General features: G+C 41.1%; 1 non-coding gene across 1 annotated transcript; it reads left to right on the forward strand.

The window, feature by feature from the left end:
* Window positions 1-443: 443 nt before the first annotated feature.
* Window positions 444-550, forward strand: LOC127125073 (small nucleolar RNA R71). Its single transcript, XR_007804537.1, has one exon. It is a non-coding gene; the product is annotated as a small nucleolar RNA R71 (small nucleolar RNA).
* Window positions 551-7,125: the final 6,575 nt, after the last annotated feature.

Raw genomic sequence — 7,125 nt, forward strand, 5'->3', positions numbered from 1 at the left:
GGTGATTCCTCCATCCAGGGTTATAGGTATTCGAATATGGGTTCCCTTGGGTGTAGTTCACTTGCTCAGAGTGGGTTTCGTTTAATAGACTGCATTCTGCAGATTGGTGTCCTTTGGTTCCACATATCTCACAATCCGACGAAACTGCGGCTACAGTATTCGGGTTTATGCACATATGCTCGACCTTGAGGGCTAATGCGTCCATTTTAGCTTGCATCATGTCTATAGAGCTTAGTTCATGCACTTCTCCTTGGGCTTCCTTCTTCTCAACTGTCGCTCGTTCGACTCCCCATGATTGATGATTTTGAGCCATATCTTCGATAAGGGCACTAGCTTCAGGATAAGGTTTGTTCATCAGAGCACCACCTACGGCAGCGTCGATGGTCATCTTTGTGTTGTAATGAAGTCCATTATAGAAGGTTTGAATGATTAACCAATTTTCTAAACCATGATGTGGGCATGCTCGTAACAACTCTTTATATCTCTCCCAAGCTTCGAACAACGATTCTCCTTGGTTTTGGGTAAATCTAGTTATATGGTTTCGAAGAACGGCGGTCTTGCTCGGAGGAAAATATCTAGTAAGAAAAACTCTCCTAAGGTTATCCCAAGTCATAACGGAATTGGGTGGAAGGGAATCTAACCATGATAGGGCTTTATCTCTGAGGGAAAAAGGGAATAATCTTAAACGTATTGCCTCAGGAGAAGCTCCATTGGTTTTAAAAGTGTCTGCTAATTGAAGAAATATTTTTAAATGCTGGTTAGGGTTCTCGGTAGCGAGACCTGTGAATTGTCTCTGTTGCACTAGTTGTAACAGAGATGGTTTAAGTTCAAAATTATTAGATGGGATGGTTGGGTTTACTATACTAGAGCTAGGTTCTTCGTTAGAAGGTTGAGAGAAATCTTTAAGAGGTCTTTGGTTTTGATCTTCGACCATTGCTCTCTTAATTCTATGAAAGAATAAACGTGCGCGAGCGTAACGTTCAGGTTCCGCCAGAGGGTATACTAAGCTTAAACTTCCGGTGCTGCGAGTCCTTTGCATTGACCGGCGGGAAATAGCCTAAGTCTAAACGATATAACAACAGGAAAATGAAATTTGACGAAATTGGTCCCCGGCAACGGCGCCAAAAACTTGATGCGTGCTTTTCGCAAGTGTACGAACGCGTCAGAGTAATATAAAAGATTGTCGAATCCACAGAGACCAAGTGTCAATCTATCGTTATCTATTGTTATGGTGTTTATCAAAGGCAATCAAAAATAGGTGTTTTTGTAGTGTGCAATGAAAAGTAAAGTGTTGAATAAAGATTAATTAATAAAGACAGGGTCGAATGTAATTCACGTAATTAATTGATAATCCAAGTACTTACTAGTAGAGCTACTCATGGGCAGTGTTTCCTACTTTGAAAAGAACTAATTTAACAGGAACTGTCGCTTTCGCGTATTCAGAACTGAGTTGTACTCCCTAATCAAACCCTCTTATTGTCACTTATAAAAAGGCGCGCATTGCGTTAGAGTAGTAAATCTATTTTTAAGAAATATAGTACCTTGACTAAGTTGAAAAGTATTATAACCTGGATTTCTTAACCAAAAGAGGTTCTTACGAACCAGACTCTAAACTTATAAACGCGTCCGAAAATAGTTTTAAAATCTCTTTTCTTCCTAATTTTAAAATCTCCTAATGAACTAAACAAAGCGCTTTCGCTGTTTTTGAAATAGTTAAAAACAATTAAGTTTAAAAAGACGTTGGACGGCTTTCGATCTTACCCAACGGAATTGAAGTGCGGGAAAACTTAATTTGAAAGTTAAAATAGCCCTTAAGTGTTTCTATGAACAATTGTATGGATTATCGGTTCAATTATGATCCTTACATTCTAACCTTATAAATTTAGCTAGACATGATAAAGTAAAAGTGCATTAAAATAAATAAAAGTATTGCGAGTGCGGAAAGTAAATAAAAGTAGTGCGAGTGCGGAAAGTAAATAATTTAAAGCGAGTGCGATGAAATAAATAAAAGTAAAGCGAGTGCGAGGAAATAAATAAAGTAAAGCGAGTGCGAGAAATAAATAAAGTAAAAGCGAGTGCGAGAAATAAATAAAATAAAAGCGAGTGCGGGAAATAAATAAAATAAAAGCAAGTGCGGGAAATAAATAAAATAAAAGCGAGTGCGGGAAATAAATAAAGTAAAAGCGAGTGCGGGAAATAAACAAAATATAGGCGACTAATAAAAACCTGCTCCAATCATAGGGCTGAGTAAATTGCAATGCGGAAAAGAAAATGGCGGCAGGATTAACTTCCTTCCAAAGTGCTCCAAACTCGATTACAAACTCTATCACATACTTGATTACACGATTGTGTTAACACTCCAATGCGAAGCGATTACCACTATAAAATACTGAATATATTCCTAAGTGAAACAAAGTTGCTTATTGTCGCAACCTGAAAAATACAGTGCGAAAAAAAACAACCGGCGAAAGAAAAAGACAAAAGAGTCGCCACCGTGCGTTATTCATCCCAAAGGAGGGAAAGGAAACGCTCGAAGTAAACCTGAAAAAGGAAAGGACAAGACGGGGTCTCGCAACCAAATCTTGGGTTCGGGAGTCGGTTATGCGAAGGGAAGGTATTAGCACCCCTACGCATCCGTAGTACTCTACGGGATCCACTTTTGTAGTTCTTGTCTAAAGGGTGTGGGTTTATCTTGTGCTGTTTGCCAAAAAAACAAAAAAAGGTTAAATGAAAATGACTCGCGCGGATGTTGCATCCACTGCATACGTATCTCATCTGAATATGAGAATCAGAGTCTTCGTAGCTCGGCTGACCTATGGGTTGGGGGGATGTGTGCTCGCTAAGACATCGCGTCTTATGCCTACGTATCTTATCTGGAATGAGAATCAGAGCAAGCCGTAGTTCGGCTAACTACGGGGTTATGGATTGGGTTTTGGACGAACGACGTCACTACGCAATCTACCGGATGCTCGACCTTTGGAGACTTACTCGCCTGTAGTAGAAGGAGTAAACGTGTTGCTTTGGGTTTTAGGGTTTGGGATGCTCGAGGGCAAACAGGCAGTCCTTGACGAAGGAACCGCGCTAGATGTGGGGATATGAATACAAAACACAAAACATGTATCTCAAAGTAAAATGCCACCAAGGGGCCCAAACATTGCCTCCTATCGAGGTCTTCCAGCTAAGAAAGCGATAAAGTACGAGAAAAGGAAAAAATTACCACACGGATAAAGATCCAAAGTTACAGCAATTAAAGGATTAGCAACCCTGAGATCTCTCCAGCTAGACCATCAAAGAAAATCAGTCAATACGATTAATCAGGATAAACCTCCGGATGGTATCCCTGCAAGAGTATGTGAGCCCTCGCAAAAACTCAACAGAAAGGTTAGACAAACAAGGTGGAATCTAGGGAAAACAATGTCATGGCAACGCAAAGACAGGTTAGAGAAACAAAATAGGGTAACCCAGAGTTGCCCCTAAACCACATGAATAATTCCATCAAAATTCACAAAAGGCTCACAAAAAAGGTATCAAATTTACCCATAATACCTCATACATTTAGGGCATTCAAATTAAAGGCATAAAGATGATGGATATAGGGCAAACCTGATTGGAGAGCTTGATTGAAATTGAGTTGCACCCGTGAGGTTTACAAGTTGAGTTCCCTTCAGGGTTTGGAGGCTGCTCTGAGTTCTCTGTCAGGTCTTCTCTCACTATCTTTTTCCTCAGGGTCTTGTTCCAAGGAAACCTCAGAGTGTTTTGTTTCTCCTCAAAATCCCCCTTTGTTCTGTCTTCTTTCTCTCACTATCTTTTTCCAGTGAATCTCCCAGTGTAACTCCAAGTGTGTTTTCCTTTACTGAAACTTCAGTATTTATAGACTGATTTTCGTGGGTAGTGGGCTCAAATGAGGGAGACCCAAGTCCAAAATAATTTGTTATATTTTATTTATTTATTTATTTTATTTATTTAATTAATTAATTATTTTTTTTCGTTTTTTTTTTCTTTTCTTTTCTTTTCTTTTTTTTTTTCGTTTTTTTTTTTCATTTTTTTTCAGGAAAAATGAAGGGTAAATTTTTGGGGTATTACACTTATGAGTTTGCCTCTGCTCTAAGTTTGGATGATTGTAAAAGTGAATTCGCGTTTCTATTTATAGGCAAGTAAAAAGATGGAAATGACTTGGATGCCCTTCAACTTGAAAATAGGAGGGAACCGTTTTTCCTCTTGTGGCGCCCGCCACAAGGCCATGGTGCCCGCCACAAGCACAATATGGGGCACCTTAGTGGAAGTAGTGGGAAAACGTGGGAGTTGACGGAAGTTGAATTTGACACGTCATGGCTTGGTCTGTGGCGCCCGCCATTGGGTAGGCCATAAGAGTAAACTGCTGAATTTTAGGGTTTTTGGCTCTTTTTCGCTCCTTTTCTCGATGCAATATGTTTCATCAAGAATTCAGACATCTTTTGCAAACAAACTGATAAATGAAAAATAAAGAGGCTCTTTAGCTGAATTATTCGACTTTTATTGGTTGAAAAATTTGTGCCAGGAATAGGCGAGTACATCAGGAAGCTGATCCCTGAAAAGAGGCGATCGCTATAAATTGAACAAAAGAAAACTATCCTAATGGCAATGTGGATACGGGGTCCCACTGAGTTTCGACTCCGCTATGGCTCGTATGACCTCAAGACGCTCTGCTCGTCTTGCTTTCTGAAGTGGATGATTAGTCGATCTTTAACCTTCGAGGATTGTCGGATTGAATGAAACGGTGATGTAACACGGATGAACTTAGATTGCAGTTATTCGCTTATTCCCTAACTTTTGTCTGGATTGCCCTTTTCGGGTTTTCAATCCACCGGGATACCCTTTTTTGCCTGAGCCGCCCTTTCGGGTTTTCGACTCATCGGGTGTAAATTTTTTGATATTATTTTTTATATCCCTAATTTTTGCTCGAACCTCTTTTCTTTTTTTTTGGTTCGTCGGGATGCCCTTTATTGCCTGGACTCTTTTTCTTTTGTCCAGCGGGTCAATTATGCGAAGTATTTTTTAACTGCGTCTGAGTTGACAGGGGATGGGAAGTCTTCGCCGTCCATGGTTGTTAGCATCAAAGCTCCGCCAGAGAAAACTCTTTTAACCACGTATGGACCCTCATAGTTCGGTGTCCGTTTGCCCCTGCGATCTGTGTTGGGAGGAAGAATTCTTTTGAGTACCAATTCACCGACTCGATACTCCCGAGGGCGCACTTTCTAATCAAATGCTCTCTTCATTCGTCTCTGATATAGTTGACCATGGCATATAGCTGTTAGTCTCTTTTCCTCAACTAGGCTCAGCTGTTTGTATCGAGAACGGACCCATTCTGCTTCGTCCAGCTTAACATCCAGGGTTTTAATCCGTAGGTTGATGGCTTCCTCAAGTCCTAGGATACAAGCTTCGTATTCGGCTTCATTGTTGGTGCAGGGAAAAGTTATTCTGGCACAAAATGGCATATGAACTCCCTCCGGCGTGATCAACACTGCACCAACTCCGCGACCATTGACGTTGACCGCCCCATCAAACATCATAATCCATTTGGATTCAGGGTCAGGCCCCTCCTCCGGGAGTGGTTCCTCGCAATCTTTCGATTTGAGAAACATGATGTCCTCATCAGGAAAGTCGAACCTCATAGGTTGGTAATCATCAATCGGTTGCTCTGCAAGGTAGTTTGACAAGACACTTCCTTTGATGGCTTTTTGTGAGGTGTATTGGATGTCATACTCTGTCAGTATCATTTGCCACCTAGCAACCTTTCCGGTAAGCGCCGACTTTTCAAAAATATACTTGACTAGACCCATCTTTGATATCAATAGAGTCGTGTGAGTCAACATATATTGTCTTAGTCGGCGAGCAGCCCATGCCAAAGCGCAATAAGTTTTCTCGAGCAGTGAGTATCTTTGTTCACAGTCGGTAAACTTTTTGCTAAGGTAGTATATTGCATTCTCTTTTCGACCTGACTCGTCATGCTGACCGAGCACACAACCCATTGACCTTTCTAACACAGTCAAGTACATGATCCTTTATCTTTCCCACATTTTACCGCTCTCTTTGATTTTCATCGCCATGTTAGGATGAGTTCGGCGTAACTTCTACTTCACCGGCGGCATATCTTCATTCAACGGTAACCTGTGCACAACGACGTCTGTATCCAAACCTGGCATATCTTGATAGGACCAAGCAAAGATGTCGACGTGCTCACGAAGCATACTGATCAACTATTCTTTCACCTCGGCCTGTAGACTGGCCCCGATCTTGATCTCTTTCTTGTCGTCTTCGGTGCCAATGTTGACGGTCTCAATCACCTCCTGATAAGGTGTAATAGCTCGGTCCTCCTGTTTCAACAACTTGGCGAACTCTTCAGGCAATTCACAATCTTCCTCAACCCCTTCTCCGGCTTGATAGATAGGATTGTCGAAGTCATACTTGGCCATAGCAGTGTCGTTAGCAGTGAGATCCGGGTGGTCATATCTGCACGATGGAGGATCATGCGAGATTTTTTTTTGGAAAGGAAAGAAAACGAAAAAAAGAAACATTGCCATTTTTTGCAAAAGCTGTCCTTTATTGATGATGAAAATAACTGAAAGAAAGAGAACACAAAATTGTTTGCAAAAGCTGTCCTTTATTGATGATGAAAATAATTGCGAAATGCGACTAAATGGATGGCCCTACAGATGAGTCATTACACCTTGGGCAAAGTGTAAGACTTTATTATGCATGTAAAAAGGAAAACAATAAAAATTACTCTTTCAGTAGAGTAACCCGGACGACTTTTTTAGACGACCAATTGTTGAGCTTTTCTCCCGGGACACACGGTCGAATCCAGCTATCTAAGTCACAGTCGTTGTTAGCCTTGTCTTCATCTGCAGTATTGATGATGTGGGGAGAAACCAAACCCCCGCTGGAGAAAGTACCGACTTCATTCTTCTGAGACTTCGGAGTAAACCCCAATCCAAACTTGTCTTCTTTGATGACTGGCTCCAAAAATTTGCCCCAGCCTTGGGCATTACCAGCTTTAACCACTTCAACAACTTGCTTGTATGAAGAGATAGAAGTCCCTACCTTCTCAGTCTTAGGTGAAAAAACAGCCTTGGGCGCGACCTCACT

The sequence above is a fragment of the Lathyrus oleraceus genome, chromosome 2 (genome assembly GCF_024323335.1).
Source record: "Lathyrus oleraceus cultivar Zhongwan6 chromosome 2, CAAS_Psat_ZW6_1.0, whole genome shotgun sequence".
In the NCBI taxonomy this organism is placed as follows: domain Eukaryota; kingdom Viridiplantae; phylum Streptophyta; class Magnoliopsida; order Fabales; family Fabaceae; genus Lathyrus; species Lathyrus oleraceus.